The sequence below is a fragment of the Colius striatus genome, chromosome 3, assembly GCF_028858725.1.
Source record: "Colius striatus isolate bColStr4 chromosome 3, bColStr4.1.hap1, whole genome shotgun sequence".
Lineage (NCBI taxonomy): Eukaryota > Metazoa > Chordata > Aves > Coliiformes > Coliidae > Colius > Colius striatus.
This window is the reverse complement of record NC_084761.1, coordinates 31307199-31334325: the sequence shown is the minus strand read 5'-3', so window position 1 is coordinate 31334325 and position 27127 is coordinate 31307199.

Genomic DNA, 27127 nt, shown 5'->3' with positions numbered 1-27127 from the left:
ATCATGTATGCATGAGCCAAATTATGAGCTTATGAGTCATTTTGGGCTCCTGTGCAGGTGCAAGCCTTGTCATTAAGTTTTATACTGTGAGATCTTGCAGGAAAACTTCCTCTTTAATTTACTTTCCACTGCTTGTTAGTTATCAAAAGAATGTATCTTATAGATGCCTAGAAAGTGTGATGAGGAGTAGACTGTCTTTGTTTCTGTCTAAGCAAATGACTTGGGTCATAGAATCACTAAAGTTTTGTTACTTGGCCTCACACTCATGCAAATACCTTCTTGCTACAGTAATATTTGCAGTACACTAGTGCCTGGAGTGTTGGACTGAGGTTTGATTGCTTTGAAGCTTGGAGCTGTGCTATTTGTAAAGCATACATACTGTCAAATGCAAAGCATTCATGATCATTTTCACTTATTCATGGATTTTATTGCAAACTTCTGAAATTTCAGACAAGAATGAGTTTATTCATCATATTCTTATCTGGTAACACTTTTATCATTTGTAGAACAAGAGACATACTGTGACTAGCAGAGAATATTCAGTCCATACCTTGATAATTATGCATGGTAAGTATCAGCTTTTGTTACCGATCTGAAGGCAACTCAGATAAAATCAGAGTCTATAAATGAATGAAAGAACAAAATCTGGAGCAAATATTAGTCAAAACAATTACCTACTGGTAATAACATTCACAAGTCCTTGCGCATCATCAATAAACAAAGATTGGAAATAATTTTGTCTATAGTCCTCATCCATTCAAAGTTTTATTTGATGTTCCTTATGCTTTAAGGAGCAGGAATGAAAGAGGAAATAGCATAATCCAAGTTCAAATATGTTCATAATATTCTGCATGGGAAGACTGGGCATACTCCAGCCCTAAACTAACTGTTATGGATTCCATTAAAACTTTCTTTTGTGTCAACTGTCTTCAGAAATAACAAAGCTGCCAGCTTCAAGAGTGGAACACATGGGAGCAGGAGACAATTTTGTGAGCATCTTCCTCTTGACTACAGAATTCCTATCTAAATGAGTAAGTACAAGTGTGGTTACAGGTTTCACTCTTTCTAAAACAGAACATAAAGCTCATGTCTTCAGTTTAATATCACAGTAAAAACAATAATGAAGGGGAAGGAACATGAAAATAAGTCCTGCGATCAGTTTTGGAGAAAGAAGGGAACACACCAAATCCTACTTGTCTCTCTCTCTAACATGGAAATGACCACTTGTAGTATACTTCAGCACCACTTCTGTGGTTAATCTCAAATACCAATTCTCAGTATTTTTTAGCTGCTGTCTACTTCTGAAACCCTCCCACTGTAGCTTCGTTGTTTTCAGATACTAGAAGTCCTCAAGTTCCATTGCTTGTGCAAGTCAGCACCTCAGGACCAAAAGTTAGATATTGTGCCTACCTGAAGGCCATACATTGGTGAGAATCAAACATTCATTTTTGGTGGGTAAAATTAAAATTCATACTCCCTACCTGGAGGAAAGATTCTTACAAATTCATTTTAGACTAAGCAATATGTGGTGCATTCAAAACTTTTAAATGGCCAAAACCAAGTAATAGTTTGGACTGTCAAGACAATAAAACAGCTTGACCATGACTATCTGGTTAAAGTATTCCAGATAAGAGGAAGGGTAAGGATTTTTGGATATCAGACTCTCCTGCCTGGATGTTTTTTACATTATCCACTCAAAGAAACACAGGATCTGCATGAAGGAGGAAGTGGAATCTAAGACCTACTCTCAAAAGAGTTTCCTAGACTTTCCGCTCCAGTTAGTTATTTCTCTTATGCAAAGTGTGACAGCAAGAACACTGTATATGGGACTCTTGACCCCACTGGAATGCTTTAGCAAATGAATAAAACAAAAGTGTAACAGGAAAATCACCACCATTAAAGTTTTTGACTGTGATATTTCAAAGAAAATGTCTCCTGTTATTTGAACAGAAGACCACTAAAGAAGGCACTAAACTTCAGCAAAAGCACCTACAGTAATTACTTCATGTATGTATAGACATTTCTTACTTGAGAGTCCAAAATAAAAAAGCTTAAAGTTCTGATTAGAAAGACTACTTTAGAGCAGTTGTGTTGAATCAACCACTTATTTCCTCCATATTTCCATAAAATTATCAAGGTTAAAATGGAAACCAAACCAAAAAATACTGGGAGGAACTCTTAAAACAGTATAATTATTTAACACACCTCAGTGCAGGAGCAGTTACTTATTTCTACCCTGGCAGGATTACATTGGAGCTGTTGATCACTAAATAGTGAGATGCAGACTCCAACCTCAACCTCATTAGTGACCAGAAGGGCGAATTTAGTCACACTACACATCTCCCTGCTTTCTGTTGCATATAGTTAGAACTCTCACCTAGCTGAGAGTTGTGGCATCCATACTGCTCTTCAGATTCCAGGAGATCAGATGTCTGTCAGTACTACAATACCAAAACCCTCAGAAGTTATTTTCAAGAGTAAGATACAAGATGGAGAACATCAAGGCATTCCCCTTCTAGGAACATATTAACCCATGTCAATTTGTTGTCATCTAGGCATTTTTACCTAGGTTAATGTCACTAATTTTATAGGTTTTATAATTTTCAAAAAAGTACTATTGATAAAAAAAGCAGTGATGGGAGTTGAAGATGGGCAAATTCAAGATATTCTCTAATAAAACTAGAGCTCTTAATTACAGATGAGCTCAGAATAGGTAAAATGTACAGGTTATGTAGAACTATTTGGGTTTATTTGAAGCAAGTAAAACTAAGGAGTTCCAGAAGGAGTTAACAAAGCAAGATCCGAGAAAAGCATACTAGATTCTGCTTATGAATGTTAGACAATAGACATGTAAAGGATTAATTTGAAATCCTAATACATCTGGATGGGATTTAGAAAATGGATCCAGGAATTATTATGTCTGGTTTATTGTAAATCTGTCTAGTGTACACCAAAAGTGGAAAAAAATGTATGTGTGGAGGGGGAAAGAGATTGCACAAGAGTTGGATGAATAAGCTTTTGGATAGATCCTGCAGTAGACAGCACAGATAGAAAACTTGAATGACCACATGAATGTCCTGGCTAGAGATGACTGCTTTTATTTCTTTTTATTTATTGTGGTTCTACTATTTGTCATGTACATTGATTAAATCAGTGAGCATCCCTCATCTTGTTCCTCACTTCTAGTTTGTTGGGTGCAAGTTTTTTTCTGTTTTAATATACTAAGTCAACATAGAAAGTACTTTGGAAGAGGACATCTAGTAGAATCAGGGGCATTTTTCACTAGACTAGTTGCTTCCGTTTGCCCACTGGACTGTTTTTACTGGTTGTTAACAGGAAATTTGTTGCTGTGTAACTTGTGAGGAGAGGACACAGTCTCAAAGTCACCATAACAAATGTCAAAATAACCTCTCCCATCCCCCCATAATTTTCTCTGAAGTTGTAGGGATTCTGTGTTGCAGACTACTGCAAAGTACCTAAAAATCCCAGAAAATGTATATTTAAGAGAGTGTTATGAAAGGCTAGTTCTGAAGAGGCTTATATATTCAAATGCATATTATAATGCATTTGAAAGTGTGTATTTTGCAATGTGAATATCTTTTTCTCCTTGGGTTGAATGAGAAGATAAAGTTTTCCTGAGCTCTTCCTCTTGCAGGCCTAGAATTAGAGCACAGGATGTATTTGGGGAAGCACACGTCCAGCCTGCTGACAGTATCAGCAAGGAGAAACATGGTTTGACTTTTGCTTCTGATGCGACTGTCAACATCAAAAGATTAACCAGAAACAGACCAACCATTTGAGCTGGGTTTCTGAATTACCTTCAAGTTTATCCCCCTTTTTCTCTGACAGAGGGATTTGTGGTCATAACTGAAGCCTGCTCTAAAATTCTTGTCTTTTTAATCTTCTGAGAATTCTGATGTTTAATGGACCTGGAAAATTTAAATGAATAGAGGATGTGAGTAGTTCTTGTACTAGCTAAACCTCTGGGAGGTATTAGATCACAAAGCAATAGAAGAAACTTAAAAAAAACCCTTTTGTCTTTCATAATCGGTACATGCACAATAGTGGAGAGTGTTGAAAATAAGAAGACAAGACCTGTAGCAGTAGAGGGTTTCAATGTTTGAAAAAATACAGATGTTTTTGTTAAAATAAATGAAAAAGTCACACAAACAAAACCATTGAACTTTCTATGCTATAAGAGCGACTACAGAGCACAGTCCTGCAGGTGCTTAGGTCTTTGAAATTCAAAAACCCTTGATAGTATTTGGAAAAAGATAATGAAAATCTATCAGAGTTAGGGCATATATGATTATAACTCAAACTTAGAAACTCCACAGTCTTTAGATCCCTAAAAATGGGGATCTTATCTTAGGAGAGCATCATTCTAGTATTTGATAAGCATCTGCTGCTGGCCACTGCCAGAGAAGTAGCACTAAGTACATGCATGTTCAGTTTGAGTTTTGGGTAACTAATATTTTTGTTCATTTACAGATATCTATTAGGTATTTGAAGTAGTGATATAGATTTGGGTTTTTTTTTTTCCTTAGACTTTAATAACTTATACAGCTCAGTAACTAAATGAGCTTATACACCATTACATTCAAAATTGTTCTACTACTGGAAAACACATAAAGATAAAGGTTTCATGCACAGCAAGGGGTCACATGCACTGACAAAAGAGCCTTTTGTTGTAGACCTCTGTAGGAAATGCAAGATACAGCACCAAGATACCAGAAATGTCAAAAATTAAATACTTTTCATAACGTAGTCACATAGGCCTACAACAGCAGTAGGTATCTGTGGAAGCTTAAGGCTGATATTTTGTGCATGTGCCATTATCATACTTTCATAATACATAAGAATAATTACCTAAGTGCGAGACGTTTATTTTTTCAGGATAATAAAAAGTTTAACTGCATCAGAGCCCTGGCACAGGCTACCCAGGGAGGGTGTGCAGTCTCCTTCCTTGGAGGTCTTAAAGACCCACCTGGACATTTTCCTATCAGACCTGATCTAGGTTGACCTGCTTCTGCAGGAGGGTTGGACTAGATGATCTCTAAAGGTCCCTTCCAACCCTACCATTCTATGATCTTCTGAACAAAAGGCTGTATCAACTATTTACAGTCATAGAGTTCCTCAAACAACAAAAGACATATGATATATTTTACATGTTTCAAGAAAAAAAGCCCCACTAAATTCTTCTAGATTTTTTTTTTACATGTAAATCTTTCTTTTTTCCATGTTATTGTTTCAAAATGTTTTGCCATTGAAAATAAGCCATTGAATATTTTGTACCTGGCTTCATGTGCCTTCCTTATGCTGAAACAAATCCCTTCAACTTTAGCTTTATGCATACTTGTATATAGGATAAATATGCTTTTGTACCAGAAAAAGTGAGAAAAATGAGAGATTCAGTCATCATAAATTAATGACTAGAGGGAGAAAGTACTCAAAAGAGTAACTCTTTTAAAGTTTACTCTGCTTTATTTACATACTAGCGGTGGCATTATTGTGATCGTGCTGTAGTGTCTTGTGAGAAGTCATGTGTGATAATGCAACAACCATGAAATTAAAATGGACTGGTTCTGTAGAGCAGGCCGTTAATACACTGTGTCTTATTTCTCAGAGGGTCCATTATATCTTCATCAACAGAAAAATCAGGCTCTGCAATGAAGTGCCATAGACTGAGCCAGAGAGGAGTCAGAACAGTAGAGGAAAAGTCGTGAGAGGGCAGAATGTACCGCTGTCACACCTAACCAGCCTTTATTTAGTGATCAGAATTTTGGAATTCAGCAGTTTTAAAAAAATGTTTCATTTCTAAGTGCCAGCTGCTGAAGAAGATAAGGGAAGAAAGTAACCTGTTTAAAACTAAAAAAACCCCAACCCCTCAACCCCAAACCTCTATACCTGAAAATACCTTAGTTTGCTTTCCAGCACAGCCTTTGAATTTTAATGAAACTTTTGGGGAAACCTGTAAATGAAAATGGAAATGTTGCTTTCCGAGAAGCTGGCCTGGCACCATATGTGAATTATTTAGACACAACGTATATTGTTTCTGCTTTTGATGAGCAAAGAAAATGTTTTGTGTTTTTTTTTCTATTGCCTTAGTCCTAATTGTTTTTATTTCCTCATCACTGTTTTTAACTCCAAAACCTCTTCAAAACACAATAGCTATGCCTTATAGTAATTAAATAAAAGTACCTAACATAATAGTAGCAATAAATTTTAGTCGCTCATCTGCAATTAAGAGGAAAAAAGAAACTTCTTGATAACTTTGACTGATTGCATTAGAGAGATGTGAAAGGGCCCTAATTACAATCATGTTTAATTTCTAAAATCTTGCCTCAGAAATAACTGCAAATGTTCCAAATGTCCTCAAAAGACAACAGCATCCAACATGGAAAACTAACTAATTCTCAGTCCAAGAAGCAAAGTCTATAACTGCAACAGTATCTCTGGTCTCTTTTAAATTCCCATCTTTCAAACTTTTTCAGATCTCAGTTGTGTTCCTTGGCTGCTGTGTTCATGCACTCACACATGGCTTCATTGTTTACTTGAGCTTCATCCAGCTCTTCCATATCTGTATCAAGGAGATGAAGCTTCACCCTAACCCTGTTTCTTTTTGTGTCAGAAGAGATACTGTTTTTTAGGCTTATTCCATCTCACCAACTTCATTGATGATGATTTAAAAATTAGGTAGAAAAAATCTGTCCATATCTGGAGTCTAATAGACCAATTTTCAAAACTTTCTGCTGGATTGAAATCGGGCTTTTTCTCTTGTTACTTTTCAAACATTTAAAGCATATCTAATCCTATATCAAGAAGGATTTGTCTTTTTAAAAATTTACATTAAAATTAAGATTTTAATGAAGAGGAAGCAATGTCAATGAGTCACACACTCAGTGTTCCAGTTTCCCTGAGTAATTTTGGAGGTACTTACATAGCAGAATACAAGACTGAAAATCAAAGCAAAGGAAAATAAACAAACACATTCTTACAGCAAGAATGCTTTTGCTGTGACCAAGTTCAAGAGACCTTCAATGTCTTAGAACTGGGATACTAAAATTTACTTTCACATGTTCACTTTTAAAGCATTATATGACGGTAGTGGGATTGATTCTGCTTGCATATAGATGTTTATTGCATGTCAGAGATGATATTTTAGAATTCTGTGATACTGGTCTGTGCATGAGGAAGCGGAGATACTCTTATTTCTCTGACAGGTTTTGTCAATTAATTCTACATCTATCTGATTCCAAATCTCTTGTCTTCTAATTCATCTGGCACTCCTGCAGCCCAGGACTCATAATTTGAAGATGAGACACTTTTGGTACAATATTCCCCAGGTATAAAATCTGCTATATAATGTCTTGGTAAATAAATCAAAGAGCAAGAAACCAGCTTACAAGAAGGGTGACAATGCAATAATTGCAGGAGGACAAACGATATGAACAGGAAGTATGTGCCATGGTTTTGCCCAGCCAGCAATGAAGCACCATCACAGTCTCTTGCTCACTGCCCCCCATATCTCTTACTTCCTCCCCGCTGAATGGCACAGGGGGGTAGGGAATGGGGGATGTGGTCAGTCTCTCACAGATGGTCTCTGCCACTTCCTTCTCCTCAGAGGAGGATGACTCCTTGCATTCTTCCCCCGCTCTGATATGGCGTCCCTCCTACAGGACATTGTCAGTTCATCTTACTGTCTCTCCAACTTATTTCTCATTGGATTTTCAGGCTCACATAGGACCATTCAAACATACTTTTGGTAGAATGTGCCAGGATAATTCTGCTCAACTCAATGCAATTTATGCACATGCAAAGGTGATCAGAATAGGTAGGTCTCAGTGAAATTTTCTGAAGAAAACAGAAGCTGAAGCCAAGTTGGGGTACTTTTTTTTTCCTGTGCCTGACATGGATGGTCTACTTCTATGACATCTAATTATTGCTATTGTAATGCAGATAACATCTCTCTTTGTTTCATTTTTTGTAGGTCAGAGATACTTTTGTTTATCCTCAGTACCCTCTGATAACATGTGCAGAATAACTGTCTGATTCTTAATGCACTCAGTGGTTACAGTGTCACTAAGGACTAAATCCTACATACAGAAGATCAGAACAAAGTCTGAGTTTTCAGTGAATCAGAGTTACTAGCTTTGGTAACATCAGGGAAGAGAAATTATTTCTCTGTTTTAGATACACTCAAGGAAGATTATAGTTTCAGAATTGCTGTCTCCAGCTGTCTCCCATTTATAGTCTGTTTTGTTCTTTATTATCTGTATATTCTGAATATTTTGCTCCCTTGCTTTCAATTTTAATCATGGTACAGACAGTTTACAGCACATTGTTGGATGTGGGGCTTTAAACTGACAAACTTGTTCTTTTTATATTCTCTCCAACCCTTTCATTGGATTTCACGCTTTACCTTTGCAAATATTTGTGAAGATCATAAAGAGATCAGAGAGAGAAGTGTTCCAGAAAAACGAGACCAATAAATTTTTCTCAGTGTATGATTTGTTCATGTTGTAGGCACCATGTATTTCACAAAAAGCCAGGAAGTCTGGACATTATGGAGCTTACACAGAAACCATGATATATAATATTAGGAAACTTGGTATTGCATGAAGTACCAAACAATGAATCTGACAAAAACCAACCACCAGGGAAAGTCAGGAAATTGAAACCATTGGTACACTAATTGGAAGCTGCTAAATGATATGGACATTTCAGTATGACAATGTAAATAAATCTGGTGTGAAAATGCAAGAAAGTCATCGTAATCATAAGGTTTGAATCCAAATCCATTTTTGCATGTTGTACCAGTTTTTAATAATTGTTTTTCTTTCTTGAAACATATTGATGAAATATGATGCTTAATGCACTAGACTATATACCTCTGTTCCTTATAAGGGTTATAGGCAGAGCTACTGAGATAAAAGGATACGGCATCACAAAATGGAGTTATGGAGGAACTTTAGAAAATAAGATGTAGGCTGGATTTTTCAGTTTAACAAATAAATCTAGCACAAGATTTTCTATAATAAGGAAGCAAAGCAGTCTGAGAGTAGTACTGGAAAACTCTCAATGGGCAGGGAAATGATTTCACAGCTGGTGAAGATGACTGTGTCAGAAGCTCTTGTATCTCAGGAAAGCAGAGATCACAAAAGGCAAAAAAACCCCAAAACATTGAGGAGTTCATTACTGCATGGAAGATCCAAGGCTGTATGGAAAGAAATGAACTCAGACAACCAACTGTATAAGAGACTCAGATTCATACTCCTTCCTTTCTTTTCCTTATTCCTATACTAAGGAAGGCAAAATGATCTCTAGAAAAAGGATGATATTGCCTGTTTGGGGGAATTTCTTTTAGGCTAAAACCTTTTTAAAGTCAAAAGAACATTTTAAAAAGGGTTATGTTTAAAAATCAGTGTACATTAAAAAAATAACAATCATTCCAAAAGTAAATATAAATCTATGAAAATTAAAAAGACCACCAAGAAGGTTAGTCAGAATGGTGATTCAGGTAAAAGTTACCATATTCCACAGTACATGAGAAAGTGCATAAGCAGACAATAAGCTGCTAGACAGGGAAACACAGATGAACTTAGGTTTAAAAACCCTCAGCATTAAAAATGTTCTTGAAGCACTTCTTTGCAGTAAGAATAAAAGCAGAGAGAAAGTAAAATCTACCCTTATACCTCTGGTGAAGCAGATGCTTGACATATAATAGAATTTGCAGTTTAAATGAAGACAATTCACTTTAACCAAGGAGAAAGGGGAAGACTAGTTCAGCTGCTGTCTCAATAACTGTAAGAAATGGGCAGCTGAAAAGTTCTGTTTAACAGTTACACCGTTCAACAGTAAATCAATCAATCATGGTTAGTCACCTTGCAGCAGTCTTCAAAATACCTTTGTCCCATCATGTAGGCACATCAAGATATGTATTTTCATATATTGACCAACAATGGGCTTACACAAAATTGTATTTTACTGTGAAATCAAAATCCAAAACCTGTGTATGTCAGCTCAGATCACTGCCTCTTAACATCAATGAAAAAACATCAGAGGACTAAAATCAGAGACAAATCTAAATAAACCAAAATTTCATGGGACTGCTAATCTTGTGATTCCTTACTGTACAACAAATGTCTGTAACTATTAACAGCACCTGTGGTGTTAAAATATAATAATGAGGATTTATAAGTTTGAACCTCTTTTAGTTACACACAGGTAGCAGCTCATTCCTTGCAGGAAAGCATGCAAGTGGAAAAGATACCAAAGTTGTGCTGCTACGTACTGATACTGTGTCCGTACATGTATGCATTAATGTTTTGAAGAAGCTGACATTCTATTTTAAGACCATCTTTGTAACAAGGACTATGTTAGTTTACTTTCTAAACTTCTAACTTCTCGTGACAAAAAGGTGTGGTGAGTTATTTTCTTCATCTGTGTAAATGTGGCTTTTAGGGGACCATGACTCCAATCAGAGTTCATGAATATCTGTAGATAGAAAATAGGACCAGCTGGTGCCATTGCCTGGTACTTTTTACATTTTGTTTAGGGTGCTGGTCGAGAGGGGGGTTGGCGGAGAGCTACACATAGAAGACAAGAAACAAAGTTGTGACTGAAAAAAGACTCAGAATTGGCTACATCAGCACTCCACCAGCTGCCATCACAATGTCTATTGTGTACATTTGCACGGTGTAGAATCTAATTCAGTTTTACAGTCGGAAAAAGAATGGGAGGCAATCACCAAGCATCCATCACCAAACGGCATGATAAATAAGCTGTTATTTGGATCATGTATTTAACCGAGTCAAGAAATTTGGACTGGAAAAGAGCAAATAGAAAAGACAGGATCAAAAAACCAAAAAAATCCTTCCATGAAATCAAATAGAAAGACAAAGAAGTATCTTCCTTGCTTCTTTTGGCCACAAACACTGACAACTACAGAAAATAAATACACGATTATTGTTTATGAGTTTAATCAGAGTCTTAAAACTGCAGTAGTGTGAAATAAAAGAAAAAAAAAATCCACACTGGTTTTGTGAAGGGTTTTTGAAAAGTTTCCAGGAAGGTTCTTCATGTTTGGAATAGTGAGATACTTGCTTACTGGCAAACTTGGAAAATCACTCTGCATTTAAGCAAAGGTACAGAAGGATATAAATATCTAAGGAAGACGAATCTACTTTTCAAAAGTAACTTCTGCACTTATGGCCAATTTTTAATGATGCTTAACTCTTGACAGATTCAGAGAGATTGCTTGGTAAGTGTTTCAAACTTGCCTATAAAGCCAGCTCCTAAAGGATATAAAGTTCTTAGGCTTTTTTCTTTTGTGGTATATCTTCATTTGTGGAAATTTAAAAAAAGCTTTACTAATTCAGCTCATATAGCAGCCAAACTAGGTTTTAAAAAGGCTAAACATTGCACTCCTCTAATACACCCTTAAGGAATTTTCAATTAATCTATTTGCTCTTACAGCATACCAATGCCTTTTAATATCTTGCACCTGCCTAGCTGAGGGTTCAGTCCTAAATCAAATATAAATAAAAAATTATTGTATGTGATTTTAGACATATGACTTACACATAATCGTAGCACGTACAAACTTAAAAAACCATAAATATTAAGTAACATTCTACTGGTATTTATGTTAGTCCACATTATATTACATGTGCTGTGAGCTAGGGAAAAAAAAACCCCATATGATTAATCACAACTCCTCTCTGCATAACAGTATCAGAGCCCTGAAGGTGCCAATAGGACTTATTGGCCCAAACCAGCCTCACCTGGTATGCCTGCATGCTCCTCTTCTGCCCACTGGCCCAGGCCTCATTTAAGCTCAGCCTATGGGGTAAAGGTGTTTATCTTTAGTCTTGCCTCTTGGATGTTCCTTGGATTCATACCACAGGTAATCTCCCTTTGATAGGTAACACTGCTTGTTGCTGGCTCCGTCTCCTATCTTTCCTGCCTGGACTCCTTGAAAAGACCTTGCTCTGTACTTTGCTGTGTCAGGGGGTTGCTGGTGAACCCTGTTACCTATTGCCTTCAGAGGCTCTGGGTGTGCGGTGCTCCTGGCTCCATCCCTACCCAGAGATACCCTGCTCCTACTGTGCCACAACAGGTAACTTATAAGAGGTAGTAATCTCTGCAACCACATATCTAAGCTGGTTTTGGAGCAGATATGAGGGTCCTAAATAGTTTCAGAACTTGCAGAATTTTGGGTTGGGTTTTTTTTTTTGTGTGTATATAAAGACTGAAGGTTGGTGTAGGTGCTTTAAGCTGTTCCTAAAACATATGGCTTTACTGCCAGCTCTCTGTTCCATCTACACATTTGCCACCACTGGCATTTTTAATTCAGTAGCCAAAGCAAAAGAGATCTTAAGACTTTCTTGAAGGATGGAAACAAGTTTTCTGGCTCTTGAACTTGAAGTGTTTAATAATTACTTCAGAAAAAAAGTTATTTTAAAAAGTAGTGCAACTACAATTTGATAGGATCACTCTGAAAGCAAAAATATTTCAGATGTCAAAGTAGAAATATTTTTGTGTTTGCATACACATATTTGCGAACTGAAGTGGTTCTCCAATGTGAATTTAATGACAAATTTTGTGTCTTCAGAAGCTACTTTCTTCAACAAACTTGTAGTATTTATTGTTTCTTTTAGCTGTTAGGTGTGGTTAGAATACATTTTATTCTGCTTTTAAAAGAAACCATAAAGTACTGAGAGAGAATTCTCCATTATCATCAGTCTGAAACAAAGTCAGGATACTGGATGCTTTCTGCCTTGTGGGTTTTTCTCATAAGCTGTTAGAGCAAGATCATGCTGTTGGTGATTGCAGCTCTGAGGTTTACAATGGAGGTTGTGTATCATAATCCACATTTCAATCCACGTAATCAACTGAGATTCTTCATGTTCAATGTCTTAGGGCTTTGACTTCAGGAGTCTATTTCCAGCTATTCCATTGCAGACTCTGAACCCTTTTATACAGAGCTCTATGTAAGGCTAAAATAATTACTTAAATTGTAAGACAAAAGGGGGGGACAAAGGTAATGAAGCTGCAAATCCACCTCCTAGTCTCATATGTTTGTATGGCGAATCCAACCCTTTCCCTTTATTTCAGGTCTTAAACACCCCAGCATTTCCTATCTGTCCTGTTATGCCTCTCTTTCTCATCCTCGTACCAGTACCTTCCCACACAAATTTTCCCATCTCAGGCTTCCTCTTCACCAGCCCACTTGTGAGTTCTTAAATCTCCCCTCACTCTTCAGCATTTCCTTCCCATATTTTTGTCCCATATTTCCTCCCACTCTAATCACATCCTATCTCAGTTTACAGTTTCCACACCTGCTACAGCTATTTGCTTCCTCCTGTTCTTGCTGGCTGTGTGTAGCCTTTTTGCTAGCACCACTCTCTTCATGGGTACTTCTCCCCATGGCCTTTGCAGCCACCTAAATTCTCTATTGTACTCGGCTCTTACAAAGTATGCTCATGTTCTACTCTTCTAGGTTTTCAGGTGTATTTGATATTTATGCATAACTCAGGACACGATTCTGAGGGCAGTAATGGGGAAAACGTCAATTGAAAGTGGATCTATGAAGGCTTTAAAGCCAGTGAAACTTCAAGTTCTTTATTGCAAAACCTTTTTGGATGAGTTGGGTTTTATGTTTTTGCAATAATGAGATAAAGCTTCAGGTTGCTAATGATAAATTAATTGAAAACACACTGCATTTCAGGTAGATAGTTTGCCATTCCAATGTACATTACTTCTGTCAAATATGTTCCTTGGAATAAATTTACTAAATCAAGCATTAAGTTTTGTGAAAATGTGTAAACTTTCAACAGAAAATATTCCGAAGTATTGCTGAATTCAGTTCTAGCTATTGGTTATTAGTGATGTGACAGGATGGGGCTATCAGCCTCGCTGGCTGCAAAGTCGTTCCAGAGCCGAACTACTGCACTGCATGCTCAGCAAAGAAATCGATTCATATACAGACGGTGAGAACAACGCTGGAAAAATACCTTATTTTCTCAAACTTTCTGCTAAGGAAAAGAGCACTTTCAAAGGACTCGGGGAACCCTGAAACGCTTTTAAATTCCGTGACAACCCCCCATACCCACGCCCCGAGCCGCGCAAGCGGACACGTGGGGCCAGGCGGGCCGTGCCGGTGCGGGGCTTGGGGCGACACCTGCTGGCCACCAGCACAGCTGCAGCCTGCCGCGCCGCTCCTCGCGCCCGGGTGGCACGGCTGAACCCGCATCCATCTGCTGATGGGGAGAAGACAAAGCCAAGCTCGAGAGGTCATTGGAATCGGTCCCGCAAATTATTTCTAACAGCTGTAGAGTGAAAATGATACGGTGCACAAATTACACTGTGAAGTGTTTTGAGTTTTTTTTAAAACGTCTTCTTACTAACATGAATGACTTTATTAGTAGGGTAGGTGCTGAGAGCAAGTCTGCTATTTTTGTTTGGGGATGACAACCTCTCTGCCGTTTGATTATAATTAAGTTAATTTTGTGGGGTTTATTACATGACAGAGGAAGAAATAATTAAATGGGAATGAGATGTGAAGTCTAATGTACAAATACATAATCACAGATTCACACACTGGTAGGTGTTGGAAGGGACCTCCAGAGATCATCTAATCCAATCTCTCTGATACATTAGATTCACCTCAATCAGGTTACATAGGAATGTGTCCAAGTGGATTTGAAAACCTTCAGAGAAGGAAATCCCACAGCTTCTTTGGACATCCTGTTCCAGTGCTCCATTAGTCTCACAGTAAAAAAGCCTCTCCTCATGTTCAAGTGGAAGTTCTTGTGTTTCAGCTCATGTCTGTTACCCTTTGTCCTGTAATGTTTTAAAGGCAAGTGTTAAACTCATAAGACAGAAGACTCTACACCCCCTCCCCCCCCCCCAAAAAAAAAAAAAAAAGGTGCAAATGAGAAAAAACTTAGTTGAAAATTGGTTTTGGGTATGTTTACGAAGAATTAGAAATAACATAAAAGTCAAATGGTATTTTGAAGACTGATGAGTTTCTCCAGACTTAGAGTCTAAAGAACAAAATACCTGAAATTACAGAAGCATTCTACTTCAGTGACTGGAAGACTGGAAAGCTAAATAGAAAAGTACTAAGCATCTCATTAAATGTAAGGTAAATATGGAACATCCAAAAGTAGGGGGGAAAAAAATGTTTTGACTCCAATTCCAGATGTTTCAATTTCCTTCAGTTTGTTATATATTATAATTTATGTGTTAAAATACTTAAATTTTACTTATGGTTGTTATTGATCATGAGATGTCATGTTAGGTATGTTCAATACTGACCTGTCTGTGCTCCAAATATTTTAACTATATGGAAGCCACTGGTACATTACAAAATAGCACTAATAGGGCTGATCAAAAAATGTCCAGTTCACTGAATAATGAATTTTTGTAGCCTCATTCAGGTTGCCAGATAGCTGATTTGATAGTGTTTCATTGATAACTTATTTCATGGAGGATGATGTTGCTGACCAATAGTATATTTCTGTTATGGTTTTTGGACCTTTTCTAGGTAGCAACTTATTTGTTATCATTTTCAGGTAACATAAATTGCAAACCAAAGACAAGTATCCATTGTAGGCTTACAATGTGTTTGACTCTCTGTATTGAGGATTAGTTGTTTTTCAGATATCTGTTAGGTGTTTGGAGGACAGTGTCTTTACATTTCTAATGGTGTAGTCTTATCTCAAGTTTGTGTATCTGTTACCTTCCCAACACTTAACTCCTGACCCTCTTGCTCTTTATACAGTGAAATCTCCAGCTCATGTTCAAAGAATATATGGGCAGCCAACTGCAAATGTCAGGCCTCATGTTTTGAGGATGTGTCTTTTGGTTTAATTTATTAAAAGACATTGTAGCACAGAGCTTTATTTAGCAGAAATGGAAGCAACCCCATTTCCCTTGACCACTAACTGCAGCATCAAAGAACAGCACTTCATCAGCCTGGAGAAGATGGCATGTGGTTGTTTTCTCTCTGACTACTTGTTTAATCCTTAGAGTCACAAAGCAAATTTGGCAAATTTTCTCCTTATAGTGGAGAAATCAGTTTCTCTGTTCTCAGTCATAATCTCTAACCTTTTCACCAACATATGGAAGCACAATCTTCCACAAAAATATGCATGTGTGCTGAGGTATACAAAACCAAAGTGTTGCTAGCCAAAAGAGCTGAACTGAACCCAAATAATTACCATTTATTTCTCTCAGCATGTATGACATGGGTGTTCCTTTCAACAAATAGAGGTTATCTACAGTACTCTGTAGTCTGGAGAGTTGCCTGCCTACCGGATGGGCTGGTGGTAATGATATTTTTACATACAAATACATACTAAGGACATAGTTATCTCCTGTATATGTGCCCTGCTCTTAAAGTTCTGTCCTTTGAGCTGCTGTCCAATCACATCCCTAATGATACAGAGATTCAACAGAATGAGTAACTGATTTTTTTCTTTTTTTTTTTTCTTCAGCACCTATTGGTAACTTCTAAGACATTCAACTTTTTTGGAGTAAATGTCTACTTATATAGAATTAAGATCAATTCCTGAATAAAATAGTTGAATTATACAATTTATACCTATTTTTCCCAGTCTTTTAAAAATTATAACCCATATACTATGGAGTCTAAAAAATTTACCAAGCATGGGTAAAAAAGACATAATGAGAAAAGAATAAAGATACTATTCTTTTTTTTTTTTTTTTAAGAAACACTTTTTCTAAATGCAAATACTGAGGCATTCAAGGGAGTGGAGGAAATTCCATGAGATTCTACTCTAATATGAAAAAATAGCAGTATAGATAATTTAGGAAGAAGAATTGTATTATATCTTCAAAAACAACAAAAAAAAACCACAAAAGAAAACCCCCAAACCAGAGAACTGTATTTACTTTACCAATAAAGTACTGCAAAATCACATCAGATTCGAATGTCATCCCCTGGGAAGGTATGAAATAGCATTGGGGCCTTCCAACTAATTTTGTAAGAGGTATTTACAACTATGGAAAATCAGAAGAAAGTTGTGCTATGTTATTACCATATAAAAGGTGATTTCAGCTAAATAGATGTAGACTAGGATAGTGTTAGGAAATAATATAATGCATAGGCTAACACTTTTATGCCTCATGAACTTGTAAGCAGCAACTAATGAGAGGATTCAAAAGTGGGAAGTATTTATCATTTAAACTCTGGATGAAGATATGCTAATGAAAAGCCACTCCTAAGTGTGATTGTGAAGTACTGAAATTGATCACTTCTACAGAAGTAAAAAGGTCCACCTAACAATGATTCCAAGCGAAATGATTCCCGCTCCGGTGTGGAGCTGAGATAAGGACAGGGAGATCACTCAGCAATTATTCTCATGGGCAAAGCAGACTCAACATAGGGAGAACTGGTTTTGATTTATTAACAAAAACTCAGAACAGGGAAATGAGAAATAGAAACCAAGTTTTAAAACATCTTCCCCAACCCCTCCCTTCTTCCTGGGTTTCTACCTCCTCCCTCTCCAGTGGCCAAGGGGAAGGGCAAATGGGGGTTATGGTCATTACAGATGAAATTTGCCACTGCTTCCTTTTAAGGGGAGGGCTTTTCACACTTCCTGCTGTTAGTATGGGGGTCTGTCCCACAGGAGATAGTTCTCCACGATCTTCTTGAGTGTAGGTTCTTCCCACAGGTTACAGCCTCCTTCAGACATCAGCTCTTTTCTTTTTTTTTTCCCCCTGAACCTACCCCCTGTAAACCCTGCTACCAAAACCTGGCTGCACAAACCTGCTACACCATTCCTTTCTGAAAAAAACCCGAAACATTAAGATATCAAGTACTTATTATGATAGAAGCCATGTTGAATAGCCATCTTATTTTTTAAAAATTGTAGTATTTTGGATTAATTCAGCTTTGAAATAAAGGAATTTTATTATGAATGGTTTAAAATAGGGGAGGGCAGGAATAAGAGAAAAATTTCGTTGTATGGCATAGGGTATATTCATCCATAAAAGGTTTGTCCTTTTATATTAGATGTATTAACTTTATGGAAAAATATTTTGGGGGAATATACTTTGGGGTAACAGTTTCAATATAACCTTGTCTTAATACATTTTGTTTAATGTTTCAAGGCAGGAGTTTCTAAAATATGCAATGTATGCAGACAAGGTTTTGCTGATTACAGATATTTGCAAAGACTGTAAAAGGTCTATACCAGCCCCTATTGACTTTTCATACAGTTTAACATACAATAAATCTCCAAAAGAAGCTACAATTTTTAAGATTAATAAAAATACATCATAGACCTGTTCACATTCGTGGACTTGGATGCATTTTGAGGCAGCTAAAAAGTTTTGGCACCGTTTCCAGAGCTCTTCATCCATCTTTAACAGTGCTGCATGGCTCCTAATACAAGTTTTGGAAGTTCTTTTCTAAGAAAAAAACATTATTTTTTGAGGGCACAAAAATAAACACACCATTTGCTTACTAATCAAATATTGATATTAGTCTTCCCTGCATGGAAATTTCATTCTCTCTTAAAACAAACTTTTTATTGTTGATACATGTTTCCTGCTGCATAAGTGTAAATTCCAGTTCAGGGCCAAGCATTGCAAGGGGTATGAGTTGAACTTTAATCATCTTCCCATTTTCACTCAGCTACAGTATATGAATGTTAGCTATTTCAGCATTATTTAAGGTAATTAATTAGGAAGGTTATGCTCGGACAGCTAGTTTCAAATAACCCTGATAAAAGGAATTTATCAGACTTGGACAACAAATCCCACATTTCGGAATCATTTTTTTCCCAAGGACTAATTTAACAAAGAAAACAGTTTGAATCAAAAAAACCTAATTTCTTTCTTTTAATGCTAGACATAAAAACTGAATCAGAGGATTTCCCTTGTAGCTCTTAACACTGTTTGAAATGATCTTCAATTACAGCCTTCATCATACTGCCAGAACTGATGTTGAAAGCTGAATGGCTTTGCACTGCTACCACAGAATGTATATCGCTAAGTAATAGGCTATAAAAATAAATTACTGTTCATCTTGCAAAAAGATCAAGCACCAGTCAAGGCTTCTATACCATCTACTGAAGAAACTTTACTTATTTATTGTAGATATTATGGCACAGAAGAACACAAAGTAATAGAAACTGGATAGCTATGTAGATATTTAGAAGGAATACTTCCCTGGAACAAGCTAGAATATAACATCCATTTATTTGAATAGGTATAAGTAGATTTTTATCTAAGTGGAAAATAGGAAATTTAATGAATAGAAATTCAGAATGAAACAGATTTGAAAAGTTATTAGCTACAAGAATAAAGAGAAAAGTGATATTTAAGTATAACAATTACTTTTTACCCATTTTTCTAATAATTCAAACAGCAAAAATGTATTTTTCACATTACTTTTTTTGCATATTGTTTTTTAGTTTCATCTGTATTTGATTTTCCATGAATAAAAAGATTACGGTAAAAGTACAAAATTATTATAACACCATTTTTGCCTTGACAGGTAGTCATTAATTGCATGTCTTTGAAGCAAGTTCCAAGCTGATATGTGCATTTGAAGTTAACTGCACCAATGCAGAAAGTAATTTTTGTTGACCTTTTTTCATGGTCAGGATTGTCTCAGAGAAAAACAGTTAGCATGAATAGTAATAGGAAACAAGAAAGATTTGTTGCTATAGGAATGTTACCTTTTCCCGTAGCTGCTTTTTCTGTAAATATCACTTGAGTACTATTTCGATCTGAAATGAGAAATTCTCATTTGAGTATATCAATAATATATTTCTATATTGTTACTCATTTGTGCAGAAAATTCCTAGTTACAGAAATGATAAAGTTTATACCATTTTTTTTTTCTAATCAGAAACTTGTTTTCCCTTTAAATAACCTTATCTTTTTATGTCACCCAAGATCAGTTTTTCATATGACATACTAAGAATTAGGTTACTTTATTACAGACATCAGTAAGTTCAGGATCTTGATCTTGAATCGGTTAATAAGCCCTTTATAAAATCCTGCTCATATTCAGAATTAAACATCAGTGGCATTTATATCCCTGCCTGGGGCAGTTTTTAGCAAAACAACAATATATGCAGTTACTCCAAGATAAGTACATTTAGTGTGTGTAATGGAACTGAAGACATAACCATTGTTATCTACCTTGAATCAGGACATCTATATAGCACTGTAAGAAGACTGGAAAAAGCATGTTACCTGTTACAGTATTAAGTCTTTGCATATATGGGCACTTTTCTTTATGAAAAGAACTGCAGCAATATGACTTTTTCTCACTTTTGCATAAGATGATGAATAATGTGACGGAAACATTAGTAGCATTTTTTTTTTTCCTGAAAAGGAGAAAAGAAAAAAAAAGTCAGCATTTGGATTCAACTAATGTAATCAAGTCACTCTACACTTCATACATACAAACTGTTATAATACTATATCATAAAACAGGTTGTTACTTAAGATCTTTACCAGAAAGTAGCAGCCTTCTCTTTTTTTTTTTTTTTCTTTTTTTTCAAATTCTAGAAGTCTGTCTTGACTTCTCAGCAATTAATACTTTCCCTGTGTCCTTTATTTAGATTCTGGTTGCTAAAGGGCACAAGAGCATTAATTAAATAACCCTCCCCCATAAGATTTTAATGTTGCTGTTTGTCTTTTTGACTTTTGAGAGCAGTGATGTAGGATTCTTATCAGAACAACCTCATTTTTAATGCTAGAAAATACCAATTTGAAATAGACAGTTCCCAGGATGACATTCTTAACAGTGATGGTTTGCTTATGAAATAAAGACCAAAATAACCCATGGGACTGTGATCCTACTCTTCTATGGGGAACCATGCTATTAAGTGAGAGCAATAGCTTCTGTGACTCTATTGGCAGTGCTACCATCACTCTGCTTAGTGGGAAAATAAAAACTACTTTTTAGAGTGTAGAGCAAAGGGATATGTACTCTCAGGCTTGAAAATGTAGATTCCTCAGTTTCAAGGGACAGTTGCCATGTCTCTTCCACAGCAACTGTAAGTGATTCGCCTGCCTCTTACCATCATTTCTGGGGTTTGGAGGAACTGGAATAGGCAAGTGACTGCTAACTAACACACAGAAAATGAAGAAAATGTATGCCACCAGTTTTCCTGGCTCCTTCTTTCCTTCTTTTAAAATGTGTTCCCTGTTCTGTTGAAAAATTATGAATTGCAAAGATATTGGACTAAAATAGCATTTTACTCTGCCTGTCAGGGCTTACCTCACTGCTGGTCTGGGCCTAGGCCTTCAGCCATGAGGTGGGTGGGCAGGAGGGCTGGGTAGCCCTTGGCGATGACCAGTAGCCCTGCGTGCCACTATTAGCCCTCACAGTGCTGGGACAAGTATATAGTTTGTGAGAGGGAAACAAGCTGCAGCTCACCCACTGTCCCACAACTTCCATTCACAATGACCAGAGACAGAAGCTGGTAATGATAGCCCCTGGCTGGAGAAAGCAGGGGTGGTGCCCAGTGAGACTGGGTACCCCTATGTCTTTCTGGTGGCCTCAGGGCCCTGAGATGTCTTTCTGAATGTCATTGGTAAGTATGGAAAAGCAGTCAAGCAGTGTTATGGTAGAAAGGGCAGAAAAGCCAAATGTTAAATGAGGTATTTTGGCTCACGGTGCTCTATGAAGTCATGACCAAGTTAATAGTTCTGGTGGTAGTCATTCCTCGGCCTGCTATTTAAGCTACCATGCAGACATTTATCTGCTCTGAAATGGAGTCCTGTTAATTCATAACACTAACTAGACATTTATCAACCAGCTAGAAAACATGACCTAATCAAACTTTCAGCCCAGCATGGAAAAGTCAGATGAAAATGAGTTATTCTAAACATTACACATGATACGAATGTTCTTCTTGAAGTAATGAAAGATGTTTTTCTCCAGGAAATGAAAAGACACTGGACTCCTTTGGACTTCAGCAACAATGGATCAAAATACTGAACATGATGTTTAGTGATGAACAGAGACTTATAAGGCCTCCTTCTACCTACTGCTTGAACAGAGATGTAACTGTAAAGCTTTCTAATTTCAAAAAGGAGAGAAAGGCAAGGAATGTTTCAAGACTACAAAAGAGATGCTACAGTCTGATTTAGTAATAATCTGTAAGTATGTTATTTGTCTTTAGAGCTGTGAATATTTATGTACAGATTTGGATGCGTAAAGAAGAGTGTGGTCAGCAGGTTGAGCGAGGTTCTTCTCCCCCTCTGCTCTGTCCTGCTGAGGCTTCATCTGGAGTACTGTGTCCAGTTCTGGGCTCCTCAGCTCAGGAGGGACAGGGAAGTGCTGGAGAGAGTCCAGCATGGAGCCACCAAGATGATCAGGGGACTGGAGCATCTTTCATACAAGTAAAGGCTTCAGGAGCTGGGGCTGTTTAGAAATGAGGAGACTGAAGGGGCATCTTAATAATATTTACAAATATCTAAATAGTGGGTATCAGGAAATTGGAGCATCTCTTTTTTCTGTTGTATCTAGCAACAGGACAAGGGGTAATGGGATGAAGCTGGAACACAAAAAGTTCCATTTAAACATAAGAAAAAACTATTTCACTGTGAGGGTGACAGAGTAGTGGAACAGGCTGTCCAGGGAAGGTGTGGAGTCACCTTCCTTGGAGGTCTTCAAGACCGGTCTGTTCACGTTCCTATGTGACCTGATCTAGGCAGACCTGCTTTGGCAGGGGGATTGGACTAGATCTCTAAAGGTCCCATCCAACCCCTACCATTCTATGATTTACTTGAAAAAAAGTTCAAATGATTTTTTTTTTTACCTTTCACTCTTTCAGACTTCTCAGATAATTCCATGTTTAGTGAAAGAGTTTTTACTGTCCCCTACATATTATTTTCAGTAAACTTACAAAGCATTGAAAACTAGAAATTTCAATGATGTGATTGGTAATCCAAGTCATACAAAGTAAACTAGGGAGGTAGCATCAAAACTTAAAAATGAAAAGACCTTAAAGTAAAATTTTGTAAATAATATTGTTTGGGGTTTTTTTTCTTAAAAAAAACCCCAACCAACTCAAAAGCTTATTAAAGCGAGATCTTGACCGACTTGAGAGTTGGGCAGAAAGGAACCTCATGAGATTCAACGAGGACAAGTCCAGAGTCCTGCATCTGGGAAGGAACAACACCCCAACAAGGAACAACCAGTACAGGCTGGGGGTCGAACTGCTGGAGAGTAGCTCTGCAGAGAGAGACCTGGGAGTCCTGATTGATAGTAAACTAAATATGAGCCAGCAATGTGCTCTCGTGGCCAAGAAGGCCAATGGCATCCTGAGATGCATCAAGAAGAGTGTGGCCAGCAGATCAAGGGAGGTTTTTCTCCCTCTCTACTCTGCCCTGCTGAGGCCTCATCTGTGTCGAGTTCTGGACTCCTCATCTCAAGAGGGACAGGGAAGTGCTGGAGAGAGTCCAGCGCAGGGCCACCAAGATGATCAGAGGACTGGAACATCTTTCATATGAGGAAAGGCTGCGGGAACTGGATGCTGTTTAGTCTGGAAAAGAGGTGATTGAGGGGTGATCTTATTAACATTTATAAATATCTAAAGGGTGGGTGTCAGGAGGTTGGGACATCCCTCTTTTCTATGGTAGATAGTAACAGGACAAGGGGTAATGGGATGAAGCTAGAACACAAAAAGTTCCACTTAAACATAAGAAAAAACTATTTCACCATGAAGATGCCAGAGCAGTGGAACAGGCTGCCCAGAGGGGTTGTGGAGTCTCCTTCCTTGGAGGTCTTCAAGACCTGCCTGGACATGTTCCTATGCGACTTGATCTAGGTGAACCTGCTTCTGCAGGGGGGTTTGACTAGATGATCTCTAAAGGTCCCTTCCAACCCCTACCATTCTATGATTATTGAGACATCAATGGATGGAAAACAAAAGTTGAATTTAAAAAATAACTTAGAAAAATGAAAACAAGTAATTTTCAGCATCTCAAAAGCATGAATTTCTTTATTCATCTATGTTGTAGTAATAAGGCATATATGTGGAAAATGTCCAGGTTTTTGCTTTGTTCCAAGAAAAATTATATTTATGCATTTTGTTAGGAGGATAAACAATGATTGCTGTATAATTGAGACTACCTCAATAATAGTCATGGTTTCTATAACTATTTTGACTGCCATATCTCATACCAAACGTCTACAATCTCTTGCATATTAAGCAGGCAATGTGTGACTTCAATGTTCACATACCTATTCTTCCTTTTTACTGTTTTACATAAATAAAGAGAAGAATGTATAGGAAGGTGCCAGCTGCCACTCTAGTTTCAAAAGAAAACATTACTCATATAAATATTTTGGCTATGACCATGTAATAAAAACATACAAAATGATACAATGTTTTCAAGAGGAATTGCCCTCAAGCCCAGGTGTGAGACTGAGATAACTCCAGTAATTTTAGCACTGGAAGGTAAAAATTAGCTCTGCATTACACTGTTACCCAATATTTTATACTCTTTAATAGCCACATGAAAATAATTTACGTTTATGCCTGGAATTATGGAATGAATGAAACTGTAGAATGAAACTGTACCCTATATGACAATTTGTTTAAATAACAAATTTTACTGTGCTGAAAAGTTAGATATCTCATGGAAATGCACATTGCCATTGCCTCAGACTATTGTTAGAGTCAAATATTTTGTAATGTATCTGCTTTTGAACAGGTTTTCTCTTTGGATTTGACAAAGTCTGAAATAATTTACACCACGGTTGCCTGTAACTTTAAAATTACTTTAGTCATTTTCTGACATCTCTGTTTTGTTATCTAATTTCAGGGAGTGATATGAGTCCAAGCCGAAGGGGAAGATTAATGTCTGTCAGTGTAATAATCTGATCCACTTATTTAGAAGACGTCTTTATTCTCTTGGACAGAAATAAGTGACATACTAGCAATCTGTGTTTCCAGTTCAGGACAGGCTCTAAGAAGTTTGACTCTGCTGGTTTATTTGTGTCTTTCACTGCAGTATATATACTGTTCCAGATACAGCAGCGCTTGTGACTGCCGTAATTGCTGATGTAACAAGACAAAATAGGGTAAAGCCTTAATTGATAGGGTTCTCTCTTGCTTAAGGACAAGAAACATTTGATTTCAAGGACTGCAATGAGTATTTCTTGGTAGTGTAGATCTTTTGTAGAGCCCTCAACATGGGTTTTCATTAACATATGTCATGCCTTGCCATGAAAATGAGTATTATGTGCTCCTTTCTAAAGCAATTCTCAGTCTGCTGACTACCAACCTGTTCCAAGAGAAGTCCCCTATGATATTTATTGCTTGCAGTATGAGCACTGCTATTAGACCCAGATGTGCCTGAACACAACATCTTGGAGTTGCACTGTCTTATACAGGCATGAGATATTCCCCTGTCTCTAACTCTTTGTATATGAACAACTGTCTTAGTTTTTCTGTTAGACACATGTGAATGGTGGCTTCGGTGTATTAGAAGTAATTGGCTGGCTAAAAGAGTGAGGTAAAACTCAGTACACAGTTTGCTCAGTACAGCAATAGCTTTAACCACTGTACACAGTCCATTACATTAATTTCAACTAAATGAGTGTCCAAAGCATGAGATTTTTGCACAGTCTTCCTATGCTTGCCTAGTAGCAGAGTAGTTCTAGAAAGTCAAGGCAAGACCTTTTTCTTCCACTTACAACACATTTGCAGAATCATTAATAGGTCTAATTGTCAAAATGGGTTAATTTATAATGCTGAAACTTGAGGTAAGACATTAAGCATGTTTTTAATCCCTGGATGACATTAAGATTCTTTTCATAAGCAAGATATTGAAGCACAGCTGCTAGAGGCTAAAAAGAAAGTAAGAAAAAAGCTGCTTGTGGATTCTGTCACGAGCAGAATATCTTTGTAATTTGTGGGTATGATTAGGTTGGTGGCTTGAATTGCTAAAAACATTAGCATAGTATAATCATCCAGACTCTCATTGTGGGAAATATTTCTGTTCGAAGTGGAGTGTGAAATTACAATAATAGAGACTTAGCAAGGATGAGAAAGTAGGAAGAAAAAAGTGAAATCAAACAATTGTTGTGGTAGTTGTGCAATGCAGGAAAGGAATTTTAGACATAAAAGAAGAGTCAAATGAAGCTACATAAAAACTGGAATGTATCTTTTGTGTGCAGTATATGACTGACTTGAATATAGTCAGCAAATTACAGAAGATGTTTACTCTCAGAAGCATACCTAACTTTGAAGCCAAGGAACATATTGGTCAAAAAAGGTGGTATCACACATGTTGCAGGAAGAAAATTAAACAATGTGTTATTTGAATGTTTTATAATGGATTCAGTACTTGCAACATATGATTGCATATATGCATATTAGAATCTCTCTGTATTCAAAGATGTCTTAAACTGCAAACAGTGACTTAAGATGCCTTAAGTTTTTAAATAATACACATCATCAAAGCATCAGGAGATTATGAAGTATAGTACATGGATAGGAAGAAACTTAAATGCCAGAATGGACCTAATCTTGAGGTTTTAAAGGATTTGGTGGGTAAGATGTGGTGTCCTTGGAGGGTTTTTTCTTCTGTGCATTGGGAAGGTGTTTGGGACACACTGTGATTCTGGTATACACTCTGATTCAGACCTATGCTGCAGACTATGTGCTTCAGGACAGGGTAGCTCCTCAAGAGCTAATTCTTGAAAATTATGCATCCTGAATCAAGTGACTTTAGCTAGTACCTCATTTTTGCTATTCCACTACAAGAATAGATAGGATAAATATAGTTCTAAAATATGATATTAATAGCATAGTGTGACTTTCAAAAGCCAAAGAGAACAGGCATCTATAGACATTTTTTGTGATACATTAAAGATGTTTTCTAATCAATAAGCATGGGAAAAAAGGAATTCACTTCTATACCTACAATAAAGTGTCCATTGTACATCCACGTATACTAAATTTTATTAGAAGGAGTGTGGCGAGCAGATTGAGAGAGATTCTCCTCCCCCTCTACTCTGCCCTCATGAGACCACATCTAGAATATTATGTGCAGTTCTGGGCCCCTCAGTTCAAGAAGGACAAGGAGCTGCTGGAGAGAGTTCAGCGCAGGGCCA